We start from the raw sequence: 10236 nt of genomic DNA, 5'->3' as shown, positions 1-10236 counted from the left end.
AATTTGGGGAATGAATCTAAATCTATCGGGTATTCCTAATTTGAGGAATGAATCTAAATCTATCTATAAAAATAAAATATTAAAAACAAAAACAAAAAATAAAGTAAGCCTGCTTAATGAAACAAATGTAACATATTTACCGGTATTTTAGATTTGTCTCTGGTTCGGTCTTCTTTCAATTTCTTCAGTGACTTCAAAATTTTGTGCCTGGGAAGCTAAGATAATATTATCTAGGCCTAATAAAATTTGTAAAAATATTTACATTCAATTTGTAGATTTTCCTTGTTTCAGTCTTTTCCTAATTTCTTCATTGTTTCCTTGTATCAGTCTTTTCTTACTTCTTCATAATTCCGTGCCTGAGAAGCTAGAATACCATTAAAAATATTTAAGCCTCATAAAAATCGAAAAATATTTACATGTAATTTGTAGATTTTCCTTCTATCCGTCTTTTCTTGACTTTTTCAGTGTCTTCATGGTTGTGTGCCTGAGAAGCTAGAAAAACATTAAAATATCTAAGCCTAATAAAAACCCTATTATTTCTAATGGCGGGTATTTCTAATTTGGGGAATGAATCTAAATCTATCGGGTATTCCTAATTTGAGGAATGAATCTAAATCTATCTATAACAAATAAAATATTGAAAACAAAAAAAAAATAAAGTAAGTCTGCTTAATGAAACAAATGTAACATATTTACCGGTATTTTAGATTTGTCTCTGGTTCGGTCTTCTTTCAATTTCTTCAGTGACTTCAAAATTTTGTGCCTGGGAAGCTAAGATAATATTATCTAGGCCTAATAAAATTTGTAAAAATATTTACATTCAATTTGTAGATTTTCCTTGTTTCAGTCTTTTCCTAATTTCTTCATCGTTTCCTTGAATCAGTCTTTTCTTACTTCTTCATAATTCTGTGCCTGAAAAGCTAAAATACCATTAAAAATATCTGAGCCTCATAAAATTCGAAAAATATTTGCATATAATTTGTAGATTTTCCTTCTATCCGTCTTTTCCTGATTTTTTCAGTGTCTTCATAGTTTTGTGCCTGAAAAGCTAGAATACCATTAAAAATACCTAAGCCTAATAAAAACCCTATTCTTCCTAATGGCGGGTATTCCTAATGGGGGTAAAGAATCTAAATCTATCTATAACAAATGAAATAATAAAAACAAAAAAGCCATGGCTAGCCCTGTTAATATTTTTCTTCTTTTGTCGGTGACACGATATCGTTTCCAGTTGAAAATATCTCAAAAATAGAAGAGAAAATAATGATTATGACAAATAAGATAGGCAAGTATGGATACAGTATAGTACTAAAATGAGCTTTATTATTAAATAATAAATGCCAGCAATAAACAAAATACTTGGTGAATTATTGTGTCAGTATTAATATAATTAGAAAAAAACACTATATCCAATTAAAATCGAAATGAACACTAAATAAAAAAGTAAGCCTGCCCAATGAAACAAATGTAACATATTTACCGGTATTTTAGATTTTTCTCTGGTTCCGTCTTCTTTCACTTTCTTCAGTGCCTTCAAAATTCTGTGCCTGAGAAGCTAAGATAATATTATCTAAGCCTAATAAAATTTGTAAAAATATTTACATTCAATTTGTAGATTTTCCTTGTTTCAGTCTTTTCCTAATTTCTTCATTGTTTCCTTGTATCAGTCTTTTCTTACTTCTTCATAATTCCGTGCCTGAGAAGCTGGAATACCATTAAAAATATTTAAGCCTCATAAAAATCGAAAAATATTTACATGTAATTTGTAGATTTTCCTTCTATCCGTCTTTTCTTGACTTTTTCAGTGTCTTCATGGTTGTGTGCCTGAGAAGCTAGAAAAACATTAAAATATCTAAGCCTAATAAAAACCCTATTATTTCTAATGGCGGGTATTTCTAATTTGGGGAATGAATCTAAATCTATCGGGTATTCCTAATTTGAGGAATGAATCTAAATCTATCTATAACAAATAAAATATTAAAAACAAAAAAAAATAAAGTAAGCCTGCTTAATGAAACAAATGTAACATATTTACCGGTATTTTAGATTTGTCTCTGGTTCGGTCTTCTTTCAATTTCTTCAGTGACTTCAAAATTTTGTGCCTGAGAAGCTTTTCCTAATTTCTTCATTGTTTCCTTGTATCAGTCTTTTCTTACTTCTTCATAATTTTGTGCCTGAGAAGTCTTTTCCTAATTTCTTCATTGTTTCCTTGTATCAGTCTTTTCTTACTTCTTCATAATTCTGTGCCTGAGAAGCTAGAATAACATTAAAAATATCTAAGCCTAATAAAAACCCTATTATTTCTAATGGCGGGTATTAATAATTTGGGGAATGAATCTAAATCTATCGGATATTCCTAATTTGGGGAATGAATTTAAAGCTATCTATAACAAATAAAATATTAAAAACAAAAAAAAAATAAAGTAAGCCTGCCTAGTGAAACAAATGTAACATATTTACCGGTATTTTAGATTTGTCTCTGGTTCAGTCTTCTTTCAATTTCTTCAGTGCCTTCAAAATTCTGTGCCTGAGAAGCTAAGATAATATTATCTAAGCCTAATAAAATTTGTAAAAATATTTACATTCAATTTGTGGATTTTCCTTGTTTCAGTCTTCTAATTTCTTCATTGTTTCCTTGTATCAGTTTTTTCTTACTTCTTCATAATTCTGTGCCTGAGAAGCTAGAATACCATAAAAAATATCTAAGCCTCATAAAATTCGAAAAATATTTACATGTAATTTGTAGATTTTCCTTCTATCCGTCTTTTTCTGATTTTTCCAGTGTCTTCATAGTTTTGTGCCTGAGAAGCTAGAATACCATTAAAAATATCTAAGCCTAAGAAAAACCCTATTCTTCCTAATGGCGGGTATTCCTAATGGGGGTAAGAATCAAAATCTATCTATAACAAATAAAATAATAAAAACAAGAAAAGCCATGGTTAGCCCTGTTAATACTTTTCTTCTTTTGTCGGTGACACGATATCGTTTCCAGTTGAAAATATCTCAAAAATAGAAGAGAAAATAATGATTATGACAAATAAGATAGGCAAGTATGGATACAGTATAGTACTAAAAAGAGCTTTATTATTAAATATTAAATGCCAGCAATAAACATAATACTTGGTGCATTATTGTGTCAGTAATAATATAATTAGAGAAACATTATATCCAATTAAAATCGAAATGAACACTAAATAAAAAAGTGAGCCTGCCCAATGAAACAAATGTAACATATTTACCGGTATTTTAGATTTTTCTCTGGTTCCGTCTTCTTTCACTTTCTTCAGTGCCTTCAAAATTCTGTGCCTGAGAAGCTAAGATAATATTATCTAAGCCTAATAAAATTAGTAAAAATATTTACATTCAATTCGTAGATTTTCCTTGTTTCAGTCTTTTCCTAATTTCTTCATTGTTCCCTTGTATCAGTCTTTTCTTACTTCTTCATAATTCCGTGCCTGAGAAGCTAGAATACCATTAAAAATATTTAAACCTCATAAAAATCGAAAAATATTTACATGTAATTTGTAGATTTTCCTTCTATCCGTCTTTTCTTGACTTTTTCAGTGTCTTCATGGTTGTGTGCCTGAGAAGCTAGAAAAACATTAAAATATCTAAGCCTAATAAAAACCCTATTATTTCTAATGGCGGGTATTTCTAATTTGGGGAATGAATCTAAATCTATCTATAACAAATAAAATATTAAAAACAAAAAAAAAAATGAAGTAAGCCTGCTTAATGAAACAAATGTAACATATTTACCGGTATTTTAGATTTGTCTCTGGTTCGGTCTTCTTTCAATTTCTTCAGTGACTTCAAAATTTTGTGCCTGGGAAGCTAAGATAATATTATCTAGGCCTAATAAAATTTGTAAAAATATTTACATTCAATTTGTAGATTTTCCTTGTTTCAGTCTTTTCCTAATTTCTTCATCGTTTCCTTGAATCAGTCTTTTCTTACTTCTTCATAATTCTGTGCCTGAAAAGCTAAAATACCATTAAAAATATCTGAGCCTCATAAAATTCGAAAAATATTTACATATAATTTGTAGATTTTCCTTCTATCCGTCTTTTCCTGATTTTTTCAGTGTCTTCATAGTTTTGTGCCTGAAAAGCTAGAATACCATTAAAAATACCTAAGCCTAATAAAAACCCTATTCTTCCTAATGGCGGGTATTCCTAATGGGGGTAAAGAATCTAAATCTATCTATAACAAATGAAATATTAAAAACAAAAAAGCCATGGCTAGCCCTGTTAATACTTTTCTTCTTTTGTCGGTGACACGATATCGTTTCCAGTTGAAAATATCTCAGAAATAGAAGAGAAAATAAAGATTATGACAAATAAGATAGGCAAGTATGGATACAGTATAGTACTAAAAAGAGCTTTATTATTAAATAATAAATGCCAGCAATAAACAAAATACTTGGTGAATTATTGTGTCAGTATTAATATAATTAGAAAAAACATTATATCCAATTAAAATCGAAATGAACACTAAATAAAAAAGTAAGCCTGCCCAATGAAACAAATGTAACATATTTACCGGTATTTTAGATTTTTCTCTGGTTCCGTCTTCTTTCACTTTCTTCAGTGCCTTCAAAATTCTGTGCCTGAGAAGCTAAGATAATATTATCTAAGCCTAATAAAATTTGTAAAAATATTTACATTCAATTTGTAGATTTTCCTTGTTTCAGTCTTTTCCTAATTTCTTCAATGTTTCCTTGTATCAGTCTTTTCTTACTTCTTCATAATTCCGTGCCTGAGAAGCTGGAATACCATTAAAAATATTTAAGCCTCATAAAAATCGAAAAATATTTACATGTAATTTGTAGATTTTCCTTCTATCCGTCTTTTCTTGACTTTTTCAGTGTCTTCATGGTTGTGTGCCTGAGAAGCTAGAAAAACATTAAAATATCTAAGCCTAATAAAAACCCTATTATTTCTAATGGCGGGTATTTCTAATTTGGGGAATGAATCTAAATCTATCGGGTATTCCTAATTTGAGGAATGAATCTAAATCTATCTATAACAAATAAAATATTAAAAACAAAAAAAAAATAAAGTAAGCCTGCTTAATGAAACAAATGTAACATATTTACCGGTATTTTAGATTTGTCTCTGGTTCGGTCTTCTTTCAATTTCTTCAGTGACTTCAAAATTTTGTGCCCGAGAAGCTAAGATAATATTATCTAGGTCTAATAAAATTTGTAAAAATATTTACATTCAATTTGTAGATTTTCCTTGTTTCAGTCTTTTCCTAATTTCTTCATTGTTTCCTTGTATCAGTCTTTTCTTACTTCTTCATAATTCTGTGCCTGAAAAGCTAGAATACCATTAAAAATATCTAAGCCTCATAAAATTCGAAAAATATTTACATGTAATTTGTAGATTTTCCTTCTATCCGTCTTTTCCTGATTTTTCCAGTGTCTTCATAGTTTTGTGCCTGAGAAGCTAGAATACCATTAAAAATATCTAAGTCTAATAAAAACCCTTTTCTTCCTAATGACGGGTATTCCTAATGGGGGTAAAGATTCTAAATCTATCTATACCAAATAAAATATTAAAAACAAAAAAGCCATGGCTAGCCCTGTCAATACTTTTCTTCTTTTGTCGGTGTCACGATATCGTTTCCAGTTGAAAATATCTCAAGAATAGAAGAGAAAATAATGATTATGACAAATAAGATAGGCAAGTATGGATACAGCATAGTACTAAAAAGAGCTTTATTAATACATATTAAATGCCAGCAATAAACATAATACTTGGTACATTATTGTATAAGTAATAATATTGTTAGAAAAAATATTATATCCAATTAAAATCGAAATGAACACTAAATGGAAAAAGTAAGCCTGTCTAATGAAACAAATGTAACATATTTACCGGTATTTTAGATTTGTCTCTGGTTTCGTCTTCTTTCACTTTCTTAAGTGCCTTCAAAATTCTGTGCCTGAGAAGCTAAGATAATATTAACAATATCTAGGCCTAATAAAATTTGTAAAAATATTTACATTCAATTTGTAGATTTTCCTTGTCTTTTCCTAATTTCTTCATTGTTTCCTTGTATCAGTCTTTTTCTTACTTCTTCATAATTCTGTGCCTGAGAAGCTAGAATACCATTAAAAATATCTAAGCCTCATAAAATTCGAAAAATATTTACATGTAATTTGTAGATTTTTCTTCTATCGGTCTTTTCTTCATTTTTCCAGTGTCTTCATAGTTTTGTGCCTGAGAAGCTAGAATACCATTAAAAATATCTAAGCCTAATAAAAACCCTATTCTTCCTAATGGCGGGTATTCCTAATGAGGGTAAAGAATCTAAATCTATCTATAACAAATAAAATATTAAAAACAAAAAAGCCATGGCTAGCCCTGTTAATACTTTTCTTCTTTTGTCGGTGTCACGATATCGTTTCCAGTTGAAAATATCTCAAAAATAGAAGAGAAAATAATGATTATGACAAATAAGATAGGCAAGTATGGATACAGCATAGTAATAAAAAGAGCTTTATTATTAAATAATTGCCAGCAATAAACACGATACTTGGTGCATTATTGTATCAGTAATAATATAATTAGAAAAAACATTATATCCAATTAAAATCGAAATGAACACTAAATGAAAAAGTTAGCTTGCCTAATGATGCCTAATGAAGCAAATGTAACACATTTACCGGTATTTTAGATTTTTCTCTGGTTCCGTCTTCTTTCACTTTCTTCAGTGCCTTCAAAGTTCTGTGCCTGAGAAGCTAAGAAAATATTAACAATATCTAAGTCTAATAAAATTTGTAAAAATATTTACATTCAATTTGTAGATTTTCCTTGTTTCAGTCTTTTCCTAATTTCTTCATTGTTTCCTTGTATCAATCTTTTCTTACTTCTTCATAATTCCGTGCCTGAGAAGCTAGTATACCATTAAAAATATCTAAGCCTCATAAAATTCGAAAAATATTTACATGTAATTTGTAGATTTTCCTTCTATCCGTCTTTTCTTGACTTTTCAGTGTCTTCATAGTTGTGTGCCTGAGAAGCTAGAATAACATTAAAAATATCTAAGCCTAATAAAAACCCTATCATTTCTAATGGCGGGTATTAATAATTTGGGGAATGAATCTAAAGCTATCTATAACAAATAAAATATTAAAAACAAAACAAAAATAAAGTAAGCCGCCTAGTGAGACAAATGTAACATATTTACCGGTATTTAAGATTTGTCTCTGGTTCCGTCTTCTTTCAATTTCTTCAGTGACTTCAAAATTTCGTGCCTGAGAAGCTAAGATAATTTTATCTAAGCCTAAGAAAATTTGTAAAAATATTTACATTCAAAAATATTACATTCAACATTTTCCTTGTTTCAGTCATCTCCTAATTTCTTGATTGTTTCCTTGTATCAGTCTTTTCTTACTTCTTCATAATTCTGTGCCTGAGAAGCTAGAATACCATAAAAAATATCTAAGCCTCATAAAATTTGAAAAATATTTACATGTAATTTGTAGATTTTCCTTCTATCCGTCTTCTCTTGATTTTTTCCAGTGTCTTCATAGTTGTGTGCCTGAGAAGCTAGAATACCATTAAAAATATCTAAGCCTAATAAAAACCCTATTCTTCTTAATGGCGGGTATTCCTAATGGGGGTAAAGAATTCTAAATCTATCTATAACAAATGAAATATTAAAAACAAAAAAGCCATGGCGAGCCCTGTTAATACTTTTCTTCTTTTGTCGGTGTCACGATATCGTTTCCAGTTGAAAATATCTCAAAAATAGAAGAGAAAATAATGATTATGACAAATAAGATAGGCAAGTATGGATACAGCGTAGTATTAAAATGAGCTTCATTATTAAATATTATATGCCAGCAATAAACATGATACTTGGTGCATTATTATATCAGTAATAATATAATTAGAAAAGAATATTATATCCAATTAAAATCGAAATGAACATTAAATAAAAAAGTAAGCCTGCCTAATGAAACAAACGTAACATTTTTACCGGTATTTTAGATTTTTCTCTGGTTCCGTCTTCTTTCACTTTCTTCAGTGCCTTCAAAATTCTGTGCCTGAGAAGCTAAGATAATATTATCTAAGCCTAATAAAATTTGTAAAAATATTTACATTCAATTTGTAGATTTTCCTTGTTTCAGTCTTTTCCTAATTTCTTCATTGTTTCCTTGTATCAGTCTTTTCTTACTTCTTCATAATTCCGTTCCTGAGAAGCTAGAATACCATTAAAAATATTTAGGCCTCATAAAATTCGAAAAATGTTTACATGGAATTTGTAGATTTTTTTTCTATCCGTCTTTTCTTGACTTTTTCAGTGTCTTCATAGTTGTGTGCCTGAGAAGCTAGAAAAACATTAAAAATATCTAAGCCTAATAAAAACCCTATTATTTCTAATGGCGTGTATTTCTAATTTGGGGAATGAATCTAAATCTATCTGGTATTCCTAATTTGAGGAATGAATCTAAATCTATCCATAACAAATAAAATATTAAAAATAAAAAAAAATAAAGTAAGCCTGCTTAATGAAACAAATGTAACATATTTACCGGTATTTTAGATTTGTCTCTGGTTCGATCTTCTTTCAATTTCTTCAGTGACTTCAAAATTTTGTGCCTGAGAAGCTAAGATAATATTATCTAAGCCTAATAAAATTTATAAAAAAAAAAACATTCAATTTGTAGATTTTCCTTGTTTCAGTCTTCTCCTAATTTCGTGATTGTTTCCTTGTATCAGTCTTTTTCTTACTTCTTCATAATTCTGTGCCTGAGAAGCTAAGAAAATATTATCTAAGCCTAATAAAATTTGTAAAAATATTTACATTCAATTTGTAGATATTCCTTGTTTCAGTCTTTTCCTAATTTCTTCATTGTTTCCTTGTATCAGTCTTTTTCTTACTTCTTCATAATTCTGTGCCTGAGAAGCTAGAATACCATTAAAAATATCTAAGCCTCATACAATTCGAAAAATATTTACATGTAATTTGTAGATTTTCCTTCTATCCGTCTTTTCTTGACTTTTTCAGTGTCTTCATAGTTGTGTGCCTGAGAAGCTAGAATAACATTAAAAATATCTAAGCCTAATAAAAACCCTATCATTTCTAATGGTGGGTATTACTAATTTGGGGAATGAATCTAAATCTATCGGGTATTCCTAATTTGGGGAATGAATCTAAAGCTATTAATAACAAATAAAATATTGAAAACAAAACAAAAATAAAGTAAGCCTGCCTAGTGAAACAAATGTAACATATTTACCGGTATTTTAGATTTGTCTCTGGTACCGTCTTCTTTCAATTTCTTCAGTGACTTCAAAATTTCGTGCCTGAGAAGCTAAGATGATATTATCTAAGCCTATTAAAATTTGTAAAAATATTTACATTCAATTTGTGGATTTTCCTTGTTTCAGTCTTCTCCTAATTTCTTAATTGTTTCCTTGTATCAGTCTCTTTATTACTTCTTCATAATTCTGTGCCTGAGAAGCTAGAATACCATAAAAAATATCTAAGCCTCATAAAATTCGAAAAATATTTACATTCAATTTGTAGATTTTCCTTGTTTAAGTCTTTTCCTAATTTCTTCATTGTTTCCTTGTATCAGTCTTTTTCTTACTTTTTCATAATTCTGTGCCTGAGAAGCTAGAATACCATTAAAAATATCTAGACCTCATAAAATTCGAAAAATATTTACATGTAATTTGTAGATTTTCCTTCTATCCGTCTTTTCTTGATTTTCCCAGTGTCTTCATAGTTGTGTGCCTGAGAAGCTAGAATAACATTAAAAATATCTAAGCCTAATAAAAACTCTATTATTCCTAAGGGCGGGTATTCCTAATGGGGGGAATGAATCTAAATCTATCATAACAAATAAAATATTGAAAACAAAAAAGCCATGGCGAGCCCTGTTAATACTTTTCTTCTTTTGTCGGTGTCACGATATCGTTTCCAGTTGAAAATATCTCAAAAATAGAAGAGAAAACAATGATTATGACAAATAAGATAGGCATGTATGGATACAACATATTACTAAAAGAGCTTTATTAATAAATATTAAATGCCAGCAATAAACATAATACTTGGTGCATTATTGTATCAGTATTAATATAATCAGAAAAATATTATATCGAACTAAAATCAAAATGAACACTAGATGGAAGGAGTAAGCCTGTCAAATGTAACATATTTACCGGTATTTTAGATTTGTCTCTGGTTCCGTCTCCTTGCAATTTCCTTAGTGTC

This window comes from Styela clava, chromosome 14, assembly GCF_964204865.1.
Source record: "Styela clava chromosome 14, kaStyClav1.hap1.2, whole genome shotgun sequence".
NCBI classification, from domain to species: domain Eukaryota; kingdom Metazoa; phylum Chordata; class Ascidiacea; order Stolidobranchia; family Styelidae; genus Styela; species Styela clava.
The sequence above is the reverse complement of the archived record's forward strand: the minus strand, read 5'-3'. Positions refer to the sequence as shown.